This window comes from Hemicordylus capensis, chromosome 1 (genome assembly GCF_027244095.1).
Source record: "Hemicordylus capensis ecotype Gifberg chromosome 1, rHemCap1.1.pri, whole genome shotgun sequence".
Lineage (NCBI taxonomy): Eukaryota > Metazoa > Chordata > Lepidosauria > Squamata > Cordylidae > Hemicordylus > Hemicordylus capensis.
The window spans coordinates 421,389,660-421,414,862 of NC_069657.1; the positions used below are offsets into that span (position 1 = coordinate 421,389,660).

General features: G+C 43.9%; 1 protein-coding gene across 6 annotated transcripts in view; it reads right to left on the reverse strand.

Moving 5' to 3' along the window:
- Window positions 1–25,203, reverse strand: part of HHAT (hedgehog acyltransferase) — a 476,499-nt gene that overhangs the window by 63,456 nt on the left and 387,840 nt on the right. The gene's annotated exons all lie outside the window — the stretch shown is intronic.

Here is a 25,203-nt window from a genome sequence, read left to right on the forward strand (position 1 = left end):
GCGGTGAGCCCACAGCCCTGTGAGGCTCCCCAGCATGTTAAGAGTGGGAACTACAAGCCTGTAGTCCCAGACATAAGCAGAGAGGCTTCTGGGAGCCCGCAGAATGGCAGTGCTGGCAACAAGGCTATGCACACAAGGAGCCCTATGCAGGCTTGGGCAGCTCAAGGCCAATCAGCGTGAGGCCGATTCCGGCGCTGCCTCCTCTGGTAGCCCAGGATTTTAACACAGCCCTTTACCTGGGTTTAAGGGCACAAACATGTCACTTTAACCCAGGTCCAGGGTCGAGTGTGTGCGTGTGAGTGTGTGCATTGAGGGAAAATCCCTCAATGCACCACACTTGTCGCATGGTGCATTGTGGGATATGTAGAGGCAGGGAAACATTTTTCCAGCCTCCAGAATGCTACACAGCTCACGGCAGAGTCCATTGTGTGGGCACGAACAGCTTGAGATAAATGACCTTAGAACAGTGGTGCATATGCCGGTAACCTCCAGACTGGATTACTGCAATGTACTCTACGTGGGGCTGCCCTTGTGTGTATTCTGGAAACTACAGCTGGTTCAGAACGCGGCAGCCAGGTTGGTCTCTGAGTCATCTCGGAGAGACCATATTACTCCTTTACTACACTGGCTGCTGATAAGTTTCTGGGCAAACTACAAGGTGCTGTTTATAACCTTAAAAGCCCTAAACGGCTTGGGCCCTGGGTATTTAAGAGAATGGCTTCTTTGTTATGAACCCCATTGCCCATTGAAATCATCAGCTGTGAGGAAGCTTAACAAGATTTCTTTACAAATAGATAGGTTGAGTGCAAAGATATCTTTAGATCAGGAGGTGTCCGACTGATTTAGAGACTTATACCCAGACAGTGTTGGACAAGGAAATACAATTTGAACAATGTAACGCCTCTCCGCAGGTTAACTATATTGACATTTAAGTTTGTGTACCAGATTTTGGAAACGAGCACATGGTTGGATTACAGGTGGCAAAGAATATGTGTTCAATACTGTTTACAGCTGAATTTATCTATAACAGAATCAAACATAGATGGGCATTGACCTTTTGGCACCCACTTTCATGTAATTAGAAGAAGGTGGTTTTCAGATTCAAAATAAGTTTTGATTGTATGATTTCTCTTTTCTTGAATTTATAGAAGGCTCTGATTACTGGACTGGCTGATTGGTAAAGTTTATTTTTTAGGTTTTGGTCTACATTGTAGTTGATCTTTGAGTGTTTCTGGCAGTTTCTTGGTTATGTACTTTTTAATGATGTAAATCATTATGTTACTCTTTCCTAAAATTTAATGAGTTTTTTTAATGTTACTCTTTCCAAAAATTTAATGAGTTTTCCCCTTTCTTTTTCTTTCTTTCCTCCCCTACTTTTTAGAATGTACTAATTAGAGAAAAGCTGCATTGAAGCAATTGTTTAATGTTCGTTGGTTGAAAACCGGTTTGATATTTGAAAGAACACATAAACCAGTCCTAAATCTGATTGCTATTACATGATAAATTCTTATGCTATCTTCTTGTTCTATTTTCCCCCTCTTTTCTTTTTTTCTAATAAGACAGTTAATTTGTATCTCATTAATTGTATTTTACCTTAGTATATAGAAGTTTAGGGATTCCTTATCTTTTTGATTCAATTTTTAATTTTTTCTTGCCTTTTGTATTCTTTGTATTACAAATTAATAAAATCTTAATTAAAAAAAAAACCAACAGAACTCATCAGGAGAGGTGTGTTTGCAGTTGCCAACGGCTTGTTTAGTGACTACTTGGGGACGGGACTTCTCCGCTGCCGCCCCGGAGCTTTGGAACGCACTCTCTGCTGAAATAAGAGCCTCCTCATCTCTGAAAACTTTTTAAAAGTCTTTAAAGACTTACCTATTCACTCAGGTTTTAATTAAGTATTGTTTTAACATAGTTTTAAAATTTTGTTTTAAAATTTAAATTGTTGTAATGTTTTAACTTTTACTATGTCATTTATTTTGTTTTAACTACTGTTTTAAGTTGGGGTGTTTTTATTTATTTATTTATTTATCAAATTTGTACACTGCACCAAACTTTTGTTTCTGGGTGGTTTACAATAGCATTTTATGCAGTTTACAATTCTCTGGGTGGTTTACAATAGCATTATTTTAACTAATGTTTTAACATTTTGTTTGCTTGTTGTAAACCGTCCAGAGATGCGAGTTTTGGGCAGTATAGAACTGTGTTAAATCATCATCATCATCATCATCATCATCCTAATCATAATAATCTAAAGCATCAAGTAAAATCAACCATCTGCTGTACATGGACAATCTGAAGTTGTATGGAAAGTCCCAGTCAGAAATCGAATCACTGCTAAACACTGTCCGTATATTCAAGAACGATATAGCAATGGAGTTTGGACTAGACATGTGTGCTGCATTAATAATGAACAGAGGAAAAATAACAAAAACAGAAGGTATAGAACTGCCCAATAGAAGCAACATCAAGAACCTGGAAGAGAAAAAACATTACAAATACTTGGGCATTCTCCAGGCGGATAATATTGCACACACTGAAGTTAAAAGAAAAATTAGAAGTGAATACATCAGGAGAGTTAGAAAAATCCTCAAGTCCAAACTCAATGGCGGGAACACCATACAAGCCATAAACACCTGGGCTATACCTGTTATCAGATACACTGCAAGAATAATAGATTGGACCCAGGCAGAGCTAGAGATACTAGATTGTAAGACCAGGAAAATCATGACCATCAATCATGCTCTGCACCCCCGCAGTGATGTAGATAGGCTGTACCTCCCTCGCAGCTCAAGTGGAAGAGGAATGCTGCAAGTCCATCAAACAGTAGAGGAGGAGAAAAGAGGCCTTGAAGAATATATAAAGGACAGTGAAGAAGATGCACTTCAAATGGTCAATAACGAGAAACTATTCAACACCAATGAAAGAAAGCAGGCCTACAAGAAAGAACAAGTCAAGAACTTAGCACAAAAATGGAAAAATAAGCCACTGCATGGTCAATATTTGCACAATATAAGTGGAAAATTAGACATCACCAAGACCTGGCAATGGCTTAAGAATGGCAACTTGAAGAAAGAAACAGAGGGTTTAATACTGGCTGCACAAGAACGGGCACTAAGAACAAATGCAGTAAGAGCAAAAGTCGAAAAGTCAACAACAAACAGCAAGTGCCGCCTTTGTAAAGATGCAGATGAAACCATGGACCACCTAATCAGCTGTTGTAAAAAGATCGCATAGAGTGACTACAAAGAAAGGCATGACAAGGTAGCAGGGATAATACACTGGAACATCTGCGAAAAATACAAGCTACCTGTAGCCAAAAATTGGTGGGACCATAAAATTGGAAAAGTTGAAGAAAATGAAGATGCAAAAATATTATGGGACTTCCGACTACAAAGAGACAAACATCTGCCACACAATACACCAGATATAACTGTAGTCGAGAAGAAGGAAACACAAGTGAAAATAATCGACATAGCAATACCAGGGGATAGCAGAATAGAAGAAAAAGAAATAGAAATAACAACAAAATACAAAGATCTACAAATTGAAATTGAAAGGCTGTGGCAGAAAAAGATCAAAATAATCCCAGTGGTAATTGGTGCCCTAGGTGCAATTCCAAAACAACTTGAAGAGCACCTCAGCACCATAGGGGCCAAAGAAATCACCATCAGCCAATTAGAAAAAGCAACTTTACTGGGAACAGCCTATATTCTGCGATGATATCTATAATAACAGCAACAACATTGACAGTAAAATCCAGCCATCCCAGGTCCTTGGGAAGGACTCGATGTCTGTATAAAACAAACCAGTCAATAACACCTGGCTGACTGTGTAGATAATAATAATAATAATAATGATGATGATGATGACAAACATCTGCCACACAATACACCAGATATAACTGTAGTCGAGAAGAAAGAAAAACAAGTTAAAATAACTGACATAGCAATACCAGGGATAAGGTCATGTGTAAACAACCTTATAGAGTGTCAGACAGGATGACATCCACTTTCTATATCGGAAGATGCTTCACTTTAAACTATAGCCATCTTGCAACAATACAAAGTTATAATTCTTGAATGTTTATATTCTTTCTGGTCTGTTGTGAGTGAAATACCAAGTTGTGAAAACAGTGGTTCTGAGTTAAGAAAAAATGATCTTGAGGCACTGCAATATGTTCCTTGGAGGAGGAAAGATAACTCAAACCCATGGATTTTGAGAATCTCAGGGGAAGACATTGCCCCTATCTTCATGTGACATTTTAGCAGGCTAGTACCTGCTGTGTTATTTCTTCCAAAACCCTTTTATCATCTTGGCTGATTGCCTCTGAATCCTCTCCATTTTGTTGGTACTCTGTATAGCAGCTGTCAGGACCTATACAGCTCTGAAAAGAGCATGCATGGTCTCGCTGATGCAGATCAAAGTAGCATTTGCCTAAATTAATCCTCTCCTTTGAGAACAGAGAAAAAGGATTATTGTTAACTAACCACTTTTTGCTTAGAAGCTGTTCAATGTGACAAAAACATCTGCCTTATCAATCAATTAAATGCAAAGAGCAGCCACTTTAATTCACTATAATTTGTGGTCCTGCTTTTCTTTTCTGCCCAAAGAAAGGCTGTGTAAGGCATGGAAACTTGCTAAATCGCAAACAGAAGTTGGTGTAAGCCATTCCATTAACATAGCTCAGCAGAATATAATAAGGTAGTCTTGCTGAGACTGGAAATTTTGTTCTAGTAAATTATGCAAATCTTACTGCAAGAAAAGCTTGCTGCTTACTGCTACAACAATAAAATAAAGCATTTTCTATTCTTTTTATTCAGAGACAGAGAAAAGAAAACTGGTGTGGGGGGGAATGATTTGTCCTCCTTTGAGCTGGCAGGGTTAAGCTTGTTTATATTGTTTGGCACTCTGTGTTTTGGGTTATTTTGTTGGTTTTTCTTTTTCAAAATTTGCCATACTTTCAGCCATTTTGCAAAATGCAAGGTGCTGCTTATAACCTATTAAGCCCTAAACAATAATAAAATATAAGTAACATATAAAATGCTTATAGACCCTTCCCACTTTATATTAAAACCCTGTATTCATAGTAACAAGATTACTATCTTCGTCCAAGTCAGTCATGGTGCTATCTCAGCTTCATGTACTATTACCCAATCGCCATGGTGATTGGACAGTGGGGATTCCATATGCAGATGGGGAGGAGGAGCCTGTGGCACTGTGGTGATTGGGCAGTGGCGATTCCATATGCAGATAGGGAGGAGGAGCCTGTGATGGTTAAGATCAGTTGGAATGCAACTGTTACTGGTCAGAAGATGTTCTTGATTGTTGAGGAGAGGAATCTCTCTCTATAAAAAGATAGTGGGCAGGGGTCTGCCTCCTTCCGCCAATGGCCTCGGTAGCCCCAAACAGCTGCAGTGGTTGACTGGGCCCTTCCTTGCTGCCAGGGGCGTAGCAAGGTTGGAGTGGGCCCAGAGACAAGATTTTAAAATGCCCCCCCCCCGGAAGCTCAGCTCATGAAGTAAAGAAATCTTAAATGAGGCTGAATAGTGGTAACAAAAAGCATCTATCTATCTCCTATGTGCCACAATAGAACATCATCCTAAATTATTTTTTTTAAAGTTTTGTAAATTGTGGACGATGCAAGACATTTAATGGTACTAGAGAAAGACATGTTGTTCTGGTAGCTCCAGGTCTTAACACTCACATCAATTTTGGAGGATGAATACAACTGAAGGAAGCCCGGACGGGTGCGTGGCTGGGGGAGTCAGTCATGTGACTTGCCTCTGGGGGGCCCCCTAAGCCAGTGGGCCCTCAGACAACTGTCTCCCCTTGCCCTATTATAGTTACGCCCCTGCTTGCTGCTGCCACTGCCACCATGGCCGCTCATTCCCCTCAAGCTGCTGACAAGCTCAGGCCTGTCCCTTGACCTTCCTTCTTTCTCTCTTCTCCTCCTTTCTTTTTCTCTCTTTCTCCCTCCTCCACTTGGTCTTCTCCTCTGTTTTTCTTCCCGTCACTCCCCACCCCGCTTCCTGAGTTAACAGATCATGTTCATCTTGTTTCCTCACCTAATTCATACAACTAACTGACCCGAGTGCCGCCGCCGTGGCCGGGCCGAGTGCCGCGGCCGGGCCGGGCTGCCCCCGCCCCGCCGCACCACCACTACTGTGCTGTCGGACAGGCTGGGGCCCGCCGCCACCTGGCCCGCCGCCGAGTCCCACCGCCGCGCCGCCCCCACCCCACCACACCACCACTACCTTGCTGTTGGGTGGGCTGGGCCGCTCCCGCCGCCTCACATCTGCGGCCGGGCTGGGGCCCGCCGCGGCCTGGCCCACCGCCGCGGCCAGTCCCGGCCAGGCCCGCCGCCTCGCCTCCGCGGCCGGGCCTGCCTGGCTCCCTTGCCATGGCCGCCACCACGACTGGGCCGAGTGCGGCGGCCGCCGCCGCCCTGCGGGGCTCGAGTGCGGCCGTCACCGCCGCCTGCGGGGCCGAGTGCAGCCGCCGCCTCGCTTCCACAGCCGGGCCCGGCCCGGCCAGTCCCACCGCCTCACGTCTGTGGCCAGGCCAGGCCAGGCCAGGCCCACTGGCTCGCCTCCGCGGCCGGGCCCGGCCAGGCCCGCCGCCTCATGTCCACGGTCGGGCCCGGCCCGGCCCGCCGCCTCGCTTCCACGGCTGGGCCAGGCCAGGCCAGGCCCACTGGCTCACCTCCGCGGCCGGGCCCGGCCAGGCCCGCCGCCTCGCCTCCGCAGCCGGGCCCGCATGGCTCCCCGGCCATGGCCGCCGCCATTCTCCTGGGTGCGCCAACCAATCAGGCGCCCCCGCAGCCCAGCCAATCAGCTGGGCTGCCGGGACGCATTTTTCCCTGGCACACCCAGGAGAATTATATATATAGATGGCAGCCTCCTTCTCCTGAAGGGGCTCTTTCCTCCCTCACGACCCCTCTCTTTGAAGCCATTTTGAATGTTCTTAAAAAGTGGTGAAATAGGAGGCATGAGTGACAAGGAAGCCCATCTCACGCTTGGTGAGAAGGGCTGCCACCTTTTGCAGGGAGGAAGCCCGAAAGTGCTTACCTCCCCGCAGACGGTCACAGGGATGTTGCTGGGCAGGTAGATCACCCACTCAGATGAGCGGCAGCTCTCCTGCGGGCCACCAGTGCCTCGCATGGCCGCTCCAGGGGTTGGGTGCAGGAAAGCGCTGCCGTGCAGTGCCCTGCCCCCCGGAGCCCCAATAATGCACCACACGAGTGTGTGATGCATTATTGGGATCCCCCTCCCCACCGAGTGTGTCCACTGTGGTTGCAATCAGCCAAGGCTGACACACAACCAGAAAAATGGGGTTAGAAAAACCCCTGCTAACTGGGCAGAAAACCCCTACTAATTGGGCAAAGAAGCACCTTTTTAACGTGGTGATTCTCTTTATTTAGCAGGGGGAAAGTAACTGGCCCTATCCTCCCCCAGCACAGTACTTCCAGTGACTGTTGCTGGTGTTTATCTTATGTTTCTTTTTAGATTGTGAGCCCTTCGGGGACAGGAATCTATCTATCTATCTATCTATCTATCTATCTATCTATCTATCTATCTACCTACCTACCTACCTATCCATCTATCCATCCATCCATCCATCCATCCATGTAAACTGCTTTGGAAACTTTTGAAAAGCGGTATATAAATAGTTGTTGTTAGGAGAGCGCTTGCTCTCCTAACCTCATTTAACTGGGAGGCTACATGGGTGGGTTTGTCACCTTGTAGCCACTGGGCTTGGGCACAAGCCCAGTGGTTCACATGCACAGCTTTAAAAATTGTTCTGGTGACTATTCAACCGTTCTCAGGGTTTGGGGGGCATTGCTGGAGAGCGGGAGACCTGGAGAATAATGTACTGTCCTATTCTTCTCTTATTTCTGTCCCCCTTGCTTTTTTGCCCACCCCCACTTTTTTTGGTTAGGAACCTAACCCTTCAATTCCCATCAACTCAAGATTTTGTTATTCAGGGTTCTGTACTTGTGCCTATAGGTGCAAATGGAACCCCCACAAATAATAGCAATAGCAATAGCACTTACATTTATATACCGCTTTATAGCTGGAGCTCTCTAAGCGGTTTACAATGATTTAGCATATTGCCCCCAACATTCTGGGTACTCATTTTACCGACCTCGGAAGGATGGAAGGCTGAGTCAACCTTGAGCCCCTGGTCAGGATCGAACTTGTAACCTTCTGGTTACAGGGCGGCAGTTTTACCACTGCGCCACCAGGGGCTCATAATGAAGGCCACCTGTAATCTTGCCTATCACAAATCAAACACAGCTCACATGAACTGCATGTTCTTTTAAGAATATTAAAGAAGGAATCCTTTTTATACAGTTCTCTCTTCATTACAATTACTAGGGATGTGCATGAAGTGTTTTGTTGCCTCTATTTTGAGGCGCTGAAACACTTTGAGCGTTCCCCAGCAAATCATTTTGGCGGGAGCGAGCAAGTGCTTTAAGAGGAGGAAAGCAGGACTTACCTGCTTCTCCATGGTCCCTCCACCGCCCCATGCGGCGTTGTTGGGATTAAATGTCCAGCTGCACAGCTGAAGGGCTGCTCCCAGCAGCCTGTGGGCAGGGTCATCACGGAAATGGCTTCTGTGTGCACGAGCATCATCTTGAGTAGTCAGCAGTGCCATGCTGACCACTCAAGATGGCACCCATGCATATGCCATTTCTGTGATGACTCCACTTGTGGGCTGCTGGGACCAGCCCTGAAGCTACATGGCGGGGCATTTAATCCCGACAGCGTTGCCATGGGGCAGCAGGGGGCGGTGGAGGGGCCATGGAGGAGCAAGTAAAACCTGCTTGCCTCCTCTTAAAGCACTTGCTCTCTGCCCCCAGGAGGTGCACAAAACGCTTTGTGCACATCCCTAACAATTACAGTTCTCCCTCTCTCCTATGCCACGTGAGACAAGACATGCCAACAAGACTACTCAGTCCTGTCCACCAGAAGCATTCTCTAGTGCTGCAGGGAGCAGCTCATGCTACTGATATTTATCTTTTATTTAAAAAAATCTATTTAGCTTAAATTTTATATCCCATCTTTCTACCCACAAAAGGTCCTCAAGGTAGTTAACAATAAATAACAACAGAAACAAAAGCAAATAAACCTATTTCTATTCAACTATTAAAATAGACTAGAAACACTCAAAGTAACAATGGCTGACTGAGAGACTAACATTGCACTCTTGTGTGAGTGGAGGAAGGGGCAATTTTTGAGAATCTCTCCTTCTTCCTGAAGCCCACTGTGCTCTCAAAATATGTTTTGTGTGTGTGTGTGTGTGTGTGTGTGTCACACAACTTAGTGATGAGAAAAGGCAAATAATGGGTGGGGAGAAAGGAATCAGTCATCCCAGAGCAAAACATTTGGTTCCACTATAGTTACTGGCTGACATCCACTATGCTGGCACAACAGTGCTGACTTTCCGATGAACGCTGCACTGTTGTGTGAGCAGAGGAAAGGACGATTACCGATGATCTCCCCTTCCCTCTCCTCTGAAGTCTGCCTGTGCATCACAAAAAATGTGTCCCTTTGCTGTGCCTCTGCACCATGAGTGAAGATGTCAGCCATTGTCTCTTGAGGTGTTTTAATAACATTATTCTTTTAAATGTGGCCATCTTAACGATGAGCCTCGAGGACAGCTTGATTTAAAAGTCTAAATAAACACATTTGTTGAGTTGGCAAGCATGGCCCATTAACTGTGCCTAGAATTACATTTGATTTACTCTTGTGTAATTCAGAGAAGAAATATCTCTTGCAGTGTTAAGGAAAATCCTATTTGTGAATAATCCGCTCACTGGAGACATTGTTCGGGAATCATTCATCCTCTTGGGCAGATTAGCTTGGTAATGCTACCCAAGGTCAGTTAGCCTACTTTGGCTAACTTAAGAAGCCACGTAGCTGCCTGCTGCTGCCCAGGAGACTTTAATTTGTATGGTCTGATTTATAGATTTCTCCCCTTAGTGTTAATTCTGGTTTCATGCCAGTGAGGTGCATTTATCTAGCTTAGCTTGTTGCATGTGATCAGATTTTTTTTTAAAAAAAATTACACTCTTCATGGCATCAAATCTGAGTTCCCCATTGCCGTGCAGAGAGAATTATTCTTTCGATTTAAGGAACTCAAAGGAAATAGATGTGCTCCAAGAGGGGCCATTAATCCTCATGTGAGGAGGCAGCATTCCTCTTTTGGTAGTTTTCTCCTATTAGGCTGGAACACAATGGCTGGTATTTATATATCTAGAAGATGGGCTTAGATTTTATTTTTAAAAACAGAGATGTGCCACTGTTGCTTTGGAGGTTTCAAAATCCAAATCCAAATGGTACCCTCAAGCAGTAAAGGGAAAAAAAAAAACCCTATACATTAAACAACTGACACTTTATTGGAGTCTAAATATGCCACTCAAGGCAGCTGCCACATCATGCTTAATAGTAGGGCCAGCTCAGAACAGAGATACCTTCACCATGACAAGAGTAATTCACTCAATCATTGTTTGAGAGCTCAAGTTTTATCTTCCCCATGTTCTTTTAATAAGAAGTATAGATGGGGGGGAACTCTGTTGACTATTTAGCACAGGCATTTGAGGTAGGACAACACTGATAAAAATATTTTCAATAAGCTATCTCTGTTGCTGGGACATGCACTGGAGACTAGGAGGCCTGCAGGGAGAGAGGGTTTGCCTGACCCTCCATGCATATAAGCACTCACCATCTCCTGGGTGGGTGCATCGCCTGCCCAGATGAGCGGCAACTTGGCTCCAGGTCTCACACGGCTCGCCCGGCAGCTCCAGGGGTTGGGCACCGGGAAGCAACACCGTGCAGTACCATGCGCGCCCCCCCCAGCCCCAATAATGCACTGTGCGAGCGCGCAATGCATTACTGGGACTCCCTTGCCCCCAAAGTGTGCCTGCCATGGCTGCAAGCAGCCACAGCAGACACACAATAACTTAGACTGGTTTTGGGGCACGCTTGTGCCCAAAACCCTGGCTAAGTGGCGGGCTACTTTAGTTGGCCCGCCTCTGCACTGCCACCAGAAGCCACGTGGCTCCTGGCGGTGCTCACAGGTAGCAAAAACCTGGCTGGGCTTCCCTAGCATGGTTTTGCTGCACGTGAGAATAGATTCTAGGTCTTATAGATTGTATTGATGTATTTCTGAAAACCTGTGCCATTAAATACTGCAGTTATTAACCCACAGATGGAATGATACACTCTGCTAGCACCTCTCCTGCTGCACATCTTCGGTGAAGATAAGACTGAAATACCTTCTTCAAACTTATTAACCCATAGGCTGCATGCTCAAGATAAGTAGTGGCCAATCAGAGTTAAACTTGAACCATTCTTAAATATTCAAGGTGGCTAAAGAAAGGGAAAATATGGATTTCCTCATTCTTTCAGAGCAGGGAGCATCTTGAATGCAGAGGTGATGAGTGAAGTAAGGGTTAAAGCATTGCTTTCGTTGCCACTTCCCTTAAAATGCTTGCCACAAAGCATTTTCTTTTGAAAATGTACACCCAGCATTGAGGCTCCATTTCTCTATATATTTCTCTTAGGCGTAACCGTAGATAATCCCATGCGTGGCAGCTCTCACAAGAGTTTGCAAGCAAGCTGCCAGCAGGGGAAGAGGAAAGCGGTGGCACCAGACAGTCTTGCAGGAGGGCAGAAAACGATGGCGGTGGCAGGTGGGTAGAGAAAATGGCGGCAGGCAGGCGAGTGGGGGAAGGGGAGGTGGTGGGAGAAAATGGCACCAGTGGCGGGAGAACTAGAGGCGCAAGTGCTCTGTGCCTGGCCCAGCTAGTTTTATGTATTTTTTGCTGTTTCTCCAGCTGGGAATGGGCCCAACTACCCGATAAGCAGCAGCAGCTGCGGGTGGTAGTGGCAAGGAATCCGGTAAGGCACGATCTTTTAAATGGTTTTAATGATTTGCTTTTTAAAAATAATAATAAACTGATTTTATGTAAAGGAACCTTGCCAGCAGAAGAGTAGGGTAGACTAATACTTCAGATAAATATAATAAATTACACTTAAAAAATAAAGTGGAATTTGCCTCTTAGCCACAGGTTGAAAAAAATATGGAAAGAGCTGCCCTCTATTTTACAGAGTTTTTCTACACAGTATAATTATTCTCCATGGACTATTCTCCACCTCCCAAAACTTCTGAGATCCCATTTGCCAAATACAAAAGACAACATATGGTTCAGAAGCACATTCACAGTCTGTGTAAGATACTCCTGTGTGTAGTTCTTGTAAGCCTTGAAACTGCTTCTGTGGTCCCTTTCAATTAAGCACCTCAGAAAACTCATCCATTATTATTCTCCATCCACGTTCCCTTTGCTTATCCATAGAGAAATGCATCTGGACAGTCTCCTTTTGATCTACTGTTTCCATTTTATCTACCTACAGGGCGGTAAGGAGGGTCAATACAGAAACCTCAGAGAACTATCAAATCCACAAACCAGAAGGGGACACTAGTGTGGGACAACAGCCTCACAACCACTGACCATCTGATGCCTTTGCACACACCATGGATCCCCCTAAAAAGGGTGAAGTCAGCAAGTAAACAAGTGGGGAGAATGGAATGGAAAAGGGGAGAGGCAGGTGAGGCGAACAAGGGAGCATCCACCCCTCTAGCTCCACCCCTTCCTAGATGAATTGGACCTGGCCTCAGTCATTCATGCCATAGTCATCTCCACATGTGACTACTGTAATTTATTTTATGCGGGGCTGTCCTTGAAGGTGGTCCGGAAACTGCAGTTTGTCCAGAATGCAGCTACAAGGGTTCAGTTTAGGGTACAGACGTCAAATCATGACAGTTTCACAGGTCAATATTTTTTGTTGGGGGCCAATTCAAGGTGCTAGCTTTTGACCTTTAAAGCATAAATCTTCTGGAATCAGCATGTCTCAAGAACAGGGGCAGAGCCACCATTGGGCCAACTGGCTCAAAGAACCTGGGCCACTGCCCCTGGGGCCAAGCCCCCGCATCTGACGGCAGATGCGGGGGGCATTATTTTGGTCCCAAACGGGCCATGTGGCCATTTGGGAGGGAGACCACGACCCTGCATCTGACAAACGTGGGGGGCATGGCTAGCCAGCCCCGTGTCTCACGTCAGATACAGGGGACAGGCCCAGGGGGCCATGGCAGCGGCCAAACACAAGCCACCACCAGCCTCCCTCCACCACTGCTCAAGAATTACCACATGCTTTACGAACCTGCTTGTGATTGTCACTTCACCACAAAGGCCCTTCTGTGTATGTGCTTGTCCACCATGAAAGGTGTGGTGAGTTTTCATAAGTGATAAACCTCAGCTTGGCAGCCAAACTATGGAATGGCCTTATTAGACAGGTATGATTGGCCCCTGACAAGGAACAAGTCAGGGTTTGAACTGGCTTTTCTCCCAACGGAAAGGTAAAGAAGAGGAATTTTTAGCTGTTTGGTTGAATTTTAATGAATTGTTTATGTTTTGAAAACAAAATATATATATCCTTAGGTCTTCCTCCCACCCCCTTCCCTTTTCCCTAGAAAGGTTGTATCATATTATGTTAAAGTTATGTTTAAGAGATCCTTCTCCCCAACCCACCCCATATACTCACATATATTATTGCTATGCTTGATTGTGTTATATGCACTGTTGCAATTTTGTTGTAATAAAAAAAGGGGGGGAGTATGCTTGGCCCCTCACTGCCCACTTTTTGAAAGGCATGTAAGGCAATATCGTTTAAGTGAGTTTTTAAGGTCTTTTATGCTGGCCTTCCTAGAATGTGTTTATTAATCTATATATTTAATTCTCTAAGACGTACCCGTGGCTAACCCCATGCATGACAGCTCTCGTGAGAGTTCAAAGAGCTACTGGACAGCCACAGGACAGGCAAGAGGGAAAAATGGCAGTGGCAGTTAACAGCGATGGTGACAACACAGCAATGGCTGGCGGGTGACAGGTGACGGCTGGGTAGGAAGGAAATGGAGGAAGGAAATGGCGGGTGGGGGCGGACGGGGAGGAAGAAGCCAGTGGGCGGGCAGGTGGGGGGAGGAAGAAGCTGGCGGGCGGGGAAAGGAAGAAGGAGGAAAAGAAAGAAGCAGGCGGGCACGGAAAGGATGAAGTGGGGTGGAGAAGCCGGCGGGGAGGGGAGGAAGAAGTGGGGGAGGAAGAAGCTAGCGGGCGGGCAGTCAGAGAAAGGAAGAAACAGGGGTGAAGGAAGAAACCAGTGGGCGGGGAGAGAGAAAACAACAGTGGGTGGGCGGGTGGGAGGCTAGAGGTGCAGATGTTCTGCGCCTGGCCCAGGCAGGTAGTAGTAGTAGTAGTAGTTATTATTATTATTATCAACAATATATACCATTTTTCAACAAGAAAAAGTTCTGAAAGTGGCTTACAGAGAAAAAGAAAGAAGATGGTTGCCTGTTCCCAAAGGGTTTGCAATCTAAAACGTAATTTAAGGTAGGCACCTGCAACAAGAACTAGAGAGAAACTGTGTGGGGAGTGATGAGAGACTCCCTCCCCCGCTGCTAAATATTTTAATTTTAAAAGATGCCTCTTTGCTCATTTAGCAGGGGTATGTTTTGCTATGTTTTCCCTCATGATGTAGGTTTCCATTCACTCATGGCGATTTCATCTTAATGTAAGCTGTGCCGAGTGAACCTCTTTGCAGAAAGGCAGGGTGTAAATTAATAAACTTTTGGAAATATGTCAAATTTAGATGGTATGAAACTCTATAAAATTTCAAATTAATCAAATTAATGTAGATTCTGAGTTGCTAGAGAAATACTTATTGGGGCAGTGAAGGAATAGAGGTGATGGGCCCTAAAAACAGTCTGGATCAGCAATGAAACATTGCTTCAAGAACACATCATGCATATTAAAGTTCAATATTGCTCCCCTCTACCAATCTTATTCTCTAAAAGAATAATAGAAAATGCTTTCAGCATAAATACTATAATGGGAATAATTTCCATCTGCAGAATAAACAGAAACCAAGCCTTGCAAAAAAGCCATTTTTAACATTTAAGATGACATTCAAAACACTTTTTTAAAATATGCTTGAATTTTGCACACAGTGGGTTAACATATCCACATTTTTCTAATCTCTAACAGAACTCATGTTCTAACCTGAAGGATAATCACTGCTATTTGCTACAGCAGGGAAAGGGTAATAACTAACAAAAGCGAATATCAGATTTAGAATTTCTGTCTAAATCTAGCTTCAAGAATAATAATCCTCAGTTAAGCACTCTCATGTTGGAAACTGGGTTTCTAAAACGATTTATAATAAGAAAAACACTCTCCCAGTAATGGATTTGTGTGTGGTGCAAGACAGACTTTGTAAAGTAATTATTGCGCTGGAAACGAGCTGTAGCTGTAGCTTAATAAAACATTTAAACTAGTGGGGAGGGGGAAGGACACCAGCAGTCAATTATTATTGTTTGGCTAGTGACTGTCACTACTAAAAGTTTGATTTATTCATTGTTATTCACATGTGTATACAGAAGAGACAGAAAATGTAGGTTATGTAAATAGCAACAACTCCCTTTTCCATAGCTCAAACACTGAAGGACCACACATAATATTGCATCAGGAGATTGCCACTTCTCTGCACCTGACCATGTGTCATAATTGCACTAATCCAGCTAAGGACCATACGCTCATGGAAGCAGGCCTCCATGCACTTAACCCTAACAGGAAGGGGAGTGGTACATGCAGATGGCTGCTACACATATGATTTCCCACCCTGATATAGCAGTTGGGGCTGTGTATAGGTAGTTCTTTTTTTAAAGGTGCAGTCTAACCATTCAGGGGTTTAAGGCAGAACTGGAATCTAGATTCAGTCCCTGCTTCCAAACAGCTGATCACTGGAATGCCTGATTCCAGTCTCCAGAATTACCACTATGTTGTTTTGTCTAAAATGAAACAATCAACAAGTAAAGACCAGAAGGAGAGACAGAAGAGGCTAGGGAACATTTGCCATCAGCTTCTAATGATACCACCAATGGTATCATTGTAATCATTGTCCCATACAACTGTTGGGACAGGACCCCTATATACTCTCAGGGATCTCTTAAGATTTGTTCATCTAAGAGGTAAGCAGAAGAAGAGAATCTCAGACCAGGTAGCTCATGCCAAAGACTCCTGGGGAAACCATCCATGGCCTAATAACTTAAATACTTCCATGTTCTGAGGGAAAGGCAAGAGAAGTCTAGTTCATGTCATTACTATTGCTCCTGAAGAGACCCGCAATGGCCTGAGACAACTCTACTATTATATTGTTGTCTTTTGTATTTTTTTTTAAATTTTAGTATGTTTTAATATAATATTTTAAATTGTACGCTGCCTTGAAAGGATGCAGTAAATAAAATAAGGTAAATTTTATCATGGTGTGTGTGTTTCATGCCTTTTGTTATTATTTCCGTCCCCCCAGCAAAATCTACTCTACTTTTCAGCTCAAACGGGCTCCTAAAGCAGCCTGCAAACATTTCTCACGAAACAAAATAAATTTTAAACTAAAACAGCCAATCTAAAAAGAGGACAAAGGCAGTAATTTCACAGCAATGCACAGCCACAGGTCCGGCACCTCAGCTGTTAATTTCTTCAGGCATGGTAACTCAATAACCCAAGAAAACTATTCCCATTTTTATAATTCTGGGTTTCGTTCTTCATTCCTATTTGTATCAGCTTTAATTTATCCTGGCTGAATTTCATTTTCTTGTTATCAGTCAAACTCCTCCTGCCTCAAAATGTTGGTGTTCCACTACTATGCTCCACTTTATGGTTCTCCTTGTAATTATCCAGCAGAATGTTCTGGGACCAACTTGTCAATGCACTCTATGAAAGGAAAGACACAAACAACAGGGTTGCTTGAGATAAAAAAGGAAGCAAAGTCAGAAATAAAATATGATTTTGGAATTCCCAGCAACTTCATTATTTTCCCAGCAATTAATATGATAGCAGGATCCTCACCTATGCGTGTGATCTGAGTTGTATTCTTACAAGTCCACACAGCTATCCTTGGCTTAAAATTGCAATGTTCCAGGCTCAGTTTTAAATACAATGCCTGTCCAAAGTAATTTGATTCAACAGGAGTCTGAGCAGTCAAGACAATCTGGTAATCTGGGAGAAAATCATGCTCCCGTCGCTTGCTTCTAAAAATAGCATTCACTTTTTTTTTTTTTAAATGTTGATGCCTCCCCATGAACATGAGTGGTTTTCTAGCTCTATGTATAGTCACAACAGAATACAAGCTATATTTGGAGATGTGCCAGATAGCAGAACTAAATACAATCTAACAAACACTAAGAACAAACTATCATACTAAGGATCTGTTCACCTAATACATTCTTTTAGGGGTATGCGAGTCAGCTTGGTTTGAGCCAGGCTCAATGTCGAACTGGCTCGACTCGACAGGTTTGGGGTCGAATTGGACTTGCCTCTGGTGGTCTGAGTTTGAACTGAACCAGTTCAGAGCTCTACTGATAAAGGAGCAGGGGGGCTTCCCTAAGGGTAGAGAGGTTGGGAGGGGAGTCAGTGACTACTTACAAGTCCCATTTGTAGTGGCGGCAGTGCCCCTGCCCCACCTGCCAGCCTCCCCCAGAGTAGCCAGGGCCACCAGCAACCAGCTTCAAGCCTTCTCTGGCCCAGATTGATCCTCTGAGCAGACATGGAGGCCATTTTAGTGGCCTCTGAGCATGCATGGAGGTCACTAAAATGGCTGAACCAAACCGGGAAACCCGGTTTAGTGTACATCCCTAACTTCTTTCATACATATAATCAGCCTGACTGTGCAATGGCACACACTGGTATGGAAGATGTAATATGCAAACTCTGTGATGGTTGAAACAGTTCCTGTTATCCTGGGAGTGGTTTTTCCCCCAACCTCTGGCTATGATAGGTATTTCTGTTGACTATATTCATAGGTGCTCAGTTCATAAACTGCATTTATAAGTGGGATGTGCAAAACAAAAACAAAAACCCCAGTCGCAATGTATCACATGACTCTAATGTCCACCTTCAGAATACTATAAGATGCTAGGGAAATAAAGTAGGCCTAATCTGTTCCCTTCTCACTGATGTTCTGGGTTCCATGAAGAATATTAATAGAGCAATTTTAAACATTTTATTCAAAAGTCAAATTCCACAGAGCTGAACAGGCCTTACTTCCTAATGTTTAGGATTGCAGGCTAATTCAAGTTGTCAATGAAGCTGTACTATAGACATCATTCACCTCTCATTAGTACTGGATGTGCTTTCTGAAGTCCAGGGCTGGTGAAGAAACTCTTCACAGTGACCAACATCTATACCAGGGGTAGGCAACCCTGAAAATTACACATACCACCACCACTAAGTGATAGAACATCCTGGTGTATTGGTGCGGGGTAAGTCTGGATGTTGGACAGTATTTGCCTGTGTTTATTTTCATCCAAATCATGCATAATCTTGTAATTATGTGATGATGTAGCAGCATGCCAGTAATTTGTATTATTTGTTTGTTTACGGTCCATGACTTTAGCGATAGTGATCAAAAACAAAAAACCCTCATATGTTGTGAAGAAACATTGGTTGACATCCAGAATAACATATCGCACAGCAATGGGAGAGCTACAATTTTCACCGATCCCCCTTCTCTCTACAACCTTCTGTGCCTCACAAAAAAATGTCCCTGAGTTTTGTGGAATTCACAGGGACATATTTTTGGGAGGCACAGGTGGCTGTAGACGGAAGGGGGGTGGTCGTCCAAAATCACCCCTCCTCTTTTGCACTTGCAAAACATTATTCCATGTGTGCAACATTAATTTGCATGTTGGCTACAGTTCTATTTCTTCATCTATTTGGCCACACTGATATGAAACAATGAGGGAAAGTATTTGGGCACACTTTAAAATGAGATTATATAATGCGTCACATTATGTTGCTTTAGCTGTGGATGTATTACATGATGGAAAGTGCTGCGCACAACTACATGTCAAATGCTTTTGAAATAATTATCAAGTTGGTGAGGGGCAAAGTTGGTGAGGGGCAGCAAAACCACCGATGGAGCCTCCCTCTAAAACAACTTAAGGGAGCAAGCACTCTCTTAACTTCATTTTTTCGATTGTCAGTGAGCATGCCTGGGGAGGGAAGGGGGGATCCCCATAATGCACTGCACACTCACGCGGTGCACTTTTTTTGAGCTCTGGGGGTGTGGAACGACACATCCTGGACCCTCATGCAATGCAAAAATTTGGTGCAACGCAACTTGAATCTAGTTTTTGTGGGGTTGAAGAGGTTACCCCCCCCTACTCTCTGCTGATTTCTTTTTTTCCTTTCTTTCTTTTTTCTGAGTGATTTATCATCTGATCTCTCTAGCAAGGCCAAAATCCAATCAACTGAATCCCTGTTTAACCCTTCTGGCTCCATTATTCTAAAACACTCAATTATACGCATCATTTATGCTGTCTGTTCTGGTGAGAATTATATAAACTGCTTCAACAGGACTAAAGCATACTCTAATTACTACTGATTATGTTTTAAAGTAGAGTAGGACAAACCAAAGTATCACAAAGTGGTGATCAAGCTTTGGAGGTGTCTAGAACTCTTCTTCAGGCTAGATATTTTGGAAACAAAAAGGAGGTGCGAGTGGCCTGGACTTCCAAGCTTTTGACAAAGTTCCTCATCAAAGAATCCTGAGGAAACTTAGTGGTCATGGGATAAGGGGACAAGTACATGTGTGGATGGCTAACTGGTTGAAAGACAGGAAACAGAGGGTAGGTATAAATGGAGAGTTTTCACAATGGAGGGAAGTAAGAAGTGGGGTCCCCCAGGGATCTGTACTGGGACCGGTGCTTTTTAATTTATTCATAAATGATCTAGAAGCAGGGGTAAGCAGCGAGGTGGCCAAATTTGCAGATGATACCAAACTCTTTCGGGTAGTGAAATCCAAAATGGATTGTGAGGAGCTCCAAATGGATCTCTCCAAACTGGGGGAGTGGGCAAAAAAGTGGCAAATGCGGTTCAAAAGTGGCAAATGCGGTTCAAATGCAAGTGTAAAGCGATGCATGTTGGGACGAAAAACTCCAACTTCAAGAATATGCTGATGGGATCTGAGCTGTCAGTGACTGACCAGGAGAGGGATCTTGGGGTTGTGGTGGACAGCTCGTTGAAAGTGTTGACTCAATGTGGGGCAGCTGTGAAAAAGCCCCATTCCATGCTAGGAATCATTAGGAAAGGGATTGAAAATAAAACTGCTGATATTATAATGCCCTTATACAAAACTATGGTGCGGCCACACTGGGAGTACTGCATACAATTCTGGTCACCACATCTAAAAAAGGACATTGTAGAACTGGAAAAGGTGCAGAAGAGGGCAACCAAGATGATCAGGGGCCTAGAGCTCCTTTCTTATGAGGCAAGGCTACAACACCTGGGACTTTTTAGGAAAAAAGACGGCGGGGAAACATGCTAGAGGTCTATAATATCATGCATGGTGTGAAGAAAGTGGATAGAAAGAAATTCTTCTCCCTCTCACATAACACTAGAACCAGGGGTCATCCCATGAAATTGATTGCTGGGAAATCTAGGATCAACAAATGGAAGTACTTTTTCACACAACACATAATCAACTTGTGGGATTCTCTGCCACAAGATGTGGACAGCCAACAACCTGGATGGCTTTAAGAGGGTTTTGGATAACTTCATGGAGGAGAGGTCTATCAACGGCTACTAGTTGGAGGGCTGTGGGCCACCTCCAGCCTCAAAGGCAGGATGCCTCTGAGTACCAGTTGCAGGGGAGTAACAGCAGGAGAGAGGGCATGCCCTCAATTCCTGCCTGTGGCTTCCGGCGGCATCTGGTGGGCCACTGTGTGAAACAGGATGCTGGACTAGATGGGCCTTGGGCCTGATCCAGCAGGGCTGTTCCTATGTTCGTATGTACTTCAGAAGAGGAAACTTCTCAAAAATGAGAGGACTGGCAAAAAGGAAGCTGAAAGGGAAGGTCAGGAGGGTCAGATCACTCCAGAAAGCATGGAACTTATTTAAAACCACAATAACAGAAACTCAGTTGGAATGTATACCAAGAAGGAGGAAAGGTATCACCAAGCTGAGGAGGATGCCAGCGTGTGACTAACAAGTAGAGTCAGGGAAACTATAAAAGGGAAGAAGACTTCCATCAGAAAATGGAAGTCCTACCCAAATGAAGAGCACAGAAAAGAACATAAACTCTGGCAAAAGAAATGCAAGGAGACAAGAAGAGATGCAAAAAGAGTTTGAGGAACATATAGCTAGAAGTGTCAAGGAGTATAACAAAAATTTCTTTAAATGTATCAGAAGCAGAAAACCTTCCAGGGAGGCAGTTGGACCCTTAGACAATGAGTGTGTGAAAGGGATTATTAAGGAGGATAAGGAGATTACAGAGAAGCTGAATGTATTCTTTGTACCTGTCTTCTCACCGGAAGATACTGACCATATACCCACTCTGGAACTGAGCTTCACAGGCTTGGAGGCTGAAGAATTGAATCAATTTGAGGTGACAAGAGAAGATGTTCTAAACTGTCTTGAAAACTAAACATTAAATTGCCAGGACCAGATGGCATCTACCCAAGAGTTCTGAAGGAACTCAAAAGTGAAGTTGCTGATCTCCAAGCAAAAATATGTAACTTGTCCCTACAATCAGGCTCTGTACCAGAGGACTGGAAAGCAGCTAATTTAACTCCAATATTGAGAAAGGGATCCAGGAGAATCCAGGAAACTACAGGCCAGTTAGCTTAACTTCTATGCCCATTAAATTGATGAAAAGTATACTTAAGGACACAATGGTTAAACATATAAAAGAACAAGCCTTGCTGAAGGAGAACCAGCATAGTTTCTGCAAGGGCACGTCTTGCCTCACTAACCTTTGGAGTTCTTGAAAGTGTCAACAGGCATATGGATAAAGGTGATCCGGTTGACATAAGTATAATTGGACTTCCAAAAAAGCTTTTGACAAAGTTCCTCATCAAAGGCTCTTGAGTAAATTTAGCTATAATGGGATAAGGGGATAAGTTCAATTGTGGAATGGTAATTGGTTGAAGGACAGGAAACAGAAGGTAAGAATAAATGGACAGTTTTCACAATGGAGGGAAGTAAGAAGTGGGTCCCCCAGGGATCTGTATTGCGACCAGTGCTCTTTAACTTACCCTAACGTATTTTGAGGAGCTCCAAAAGGATATCTCCAAATTGAGTGAGTGGGCAACAAGATGGCAAATGTGGTTCAATGTTAGCAAGTGTAAAATGATGCATATTGCAGGGTGGGGTGGGCAACTTCACATATACACTGATGGGATCTGAACTGTCAGTGACTGACCAGGAGAGGGATCTTGGGGTCATGGTGGACAGCTTGTTAAAAGTGTCAACTCGGTGCATGGCAACTCATTAGCATGGAAGGCTAATTCCATGGGAACATTAGGAAGGGGATTGAAAATCAAAATGCTAATTTATAATGCCCTTATACAAATCTATGGTGCGACCACATTTGGAGTACTGTGTACAGTTCTGGTCACCGTATTTTAAGATGAACATTGTAGAACAGGAAAGGTACAGAAGAGGACAACCAAGATGATAATAGGCCTGAAGCACCTTCCTTATGAGGCAAGGCTATAGCGTCTAGGGCTCTTTCATTTAGAAACTAGGTGACCATTGGGGAGACATTATAGAGGCTTATAAAATCATGCATGGAGTAGAGAAAGTGAAAAGAGAGAAATGTTTTTCCCTCTCTCACAGCAGAAGAACCAGGGGTCATCCAATGAAACTGAAAGCTGGGAAACTTAGGACCAACAGAAGGAAATACTTTTCCATACAGTGCATAATTAATCTATGGAATTCTCTGCCATGGAATGTGATGATGGCGACTACCTTGGGTGGCTTTAAAAGGAGCTTGAACAAATTCAAGGAGGACTGGTCTATTAATGGCTACTAGTTTGGTGGCTATAGGCCACCTCCAGTTTCAGAGAGAAGATGCCTCTAAATACCACTTGCAGGGGAGCAACAGCAGGAGAGAGGACATGCCCTCACCTCTTGCCTGTGGTGTTCTCAGAGGCATCTGGTTGGCCACTTTGGGAAACAGGATGCTGGACTAAATGAGCATTGGGCCAGCAGGGCTGTGTCCTCATATTCTTAGCAGTAAAGAAAAATAGTATTTATATTAGCAAAACTGGAGATTAATTTTAGGCAATAAAGTATAAGAGGAATGGGACAGTAGAAACCAAATTGGGTATTATTATACCAATAATAATTAGGACGGCAAGTAATTCTTCAAAAGCAGCTTCCCAAAAAGCAGGAAGGCAAGCAACTCTCCAAAAGGTCAAGCTCCATCTTCAGGGAGTAAAGTATCATTGTCCTCCCATTTAAAGATTCGTCTTCTGGACAACTCCAAAACACACATACAAGTAGGTAGCCATTTTGGTTCATTAGAGGATGGGATGCCAAAAGCCAAAGTAGGGTCATACCTTTATTAGGACCAACAGAAACATCAGAAAGTAGTGAGCAGGTTTATGAGAACTCTTCTTCATGCTGAATGTTAAGGAAAGCAAGGGGAGAGATATTTGTGGGGAAATTATGTTACAGCTTCTTATTTGGGGAGGATCTTGAATCACTGTTAAGCACCTAGACTGCAATCCTAAACATACCTGTTATTGGGTAAGCTCCAAAGTACTCAGTAGGACTAACTTCTGAGTAAACATGCTTGGGTTTGCACTGAATGTTCAATCTCAGTCAACTTTATTCAAAAAGTAATACTGTGTTCAACTTGATTTGCTCCCATGTAAATGTGCATAGGATGGAAGCTTTTGACAGTGAGCCGTTTGGGAAGGAACTGTCTGTACAATGACAATAACACTGATGGCAAAACACTAAGGAATTAATACTGCTAGGTTTTATAGGTAATAAATAACCAGATTAGACAGAGCTTAGATAATATTGAGGATCAGAAAGCACCAAAGTGTTTCCTATGTTCCCACAATATTTCTTTCTTTATGTACCACTTCATACTTTCCGAAGTGTCTTCAAGGAATTCTCCCCCCGTTATAGTCATTTTAAACTCCTTGAAAACAATGCACTAAATTTGCTTAAAATCATAGACTTAATTATGTAGAACACAGAATATAAAATGCCTGCTCTGTTGAACATTAAAATTAAATTATCATTCCATATGCTGAAGCAAAATATTCAAAGGAAAAAAGGATGAGAGTTCACAAACAACAGAAAATTCGCAATTATGTTGAGCTTCAACATGCCATTTTATATCTTTTAACTGTAGCACGTCAATCGTAAAGCACCTGCCTAGCATGCAAAAGGTCCCAGGCTCAATATCTTACATCTCCATTCTAGGGCTTGGATACAACCCTGTCTGAAACTCTGGAGAGCTTCTACCTGTTAATGAGAAAGGGCAAGAGGGCTAACTGGGGGAAGCCTTAAAAAGCTTACCTCCCCGCAGAGGATCCGGTCCTTTCCTTTGGGTGGGAGGATCACCTGCCCATACGATTACCGGCTTCTGCTGGTAGCTCAGAGGGTCAGGGTGCCAGATGCATTGCCCTGTGTTGCCCCAAACCACAGAGCTCCCATAATGCACCACATGAGTGTGTGGTGCATTATGGGGATCCCCCTCCCTTCCTGAAGCGGACTGGGAGCCCCGCAGTTGGCCTGGCAGACAATCAAAGGAATGGGGTGAGGAGGGAACATTCGCCCGGTTTTGCACGCATGTGTGAATAGTTTCAGTACTGAACCAGATGGACCACTTGACTGACTCAGTATAAGGCTGTTACATATGTGGGGTAAGTAGTGACCTTTGTTTTAATTTAAGAATGCTATAGTGGTTTAGCAACATGATGGTCTTAAAGATTAGTCAAGGAGACGCTGAATGGCTGTTAAGAAGCCAGCAATGCTCTCTCTTTCTCTCTTTTTCTTAAGGGGCTACTCTTCATGTAAGGCAGACAAGGAACAGGGAGTTAGCAATATCCTGCTTCACTGTGTTTTGGGGTTGGATACTGAACTGCAAGGCTATTCCTGCTACTGGTTGCCACGCCTTGACGGTATAGCAGTAGCATCTAGCTAGCTAGGAGAAGGGGAGAGGAGCAGCCTAGGGAGGGAGAGCAAGTGGTAGGCAATCATCCCCTGAGTTATTACGATTTGCAAAGCTCTTCTAGGTCTCAAAAGGAAGAGTGGAAATAAGAGGGTCACAGAAAGACTATTTT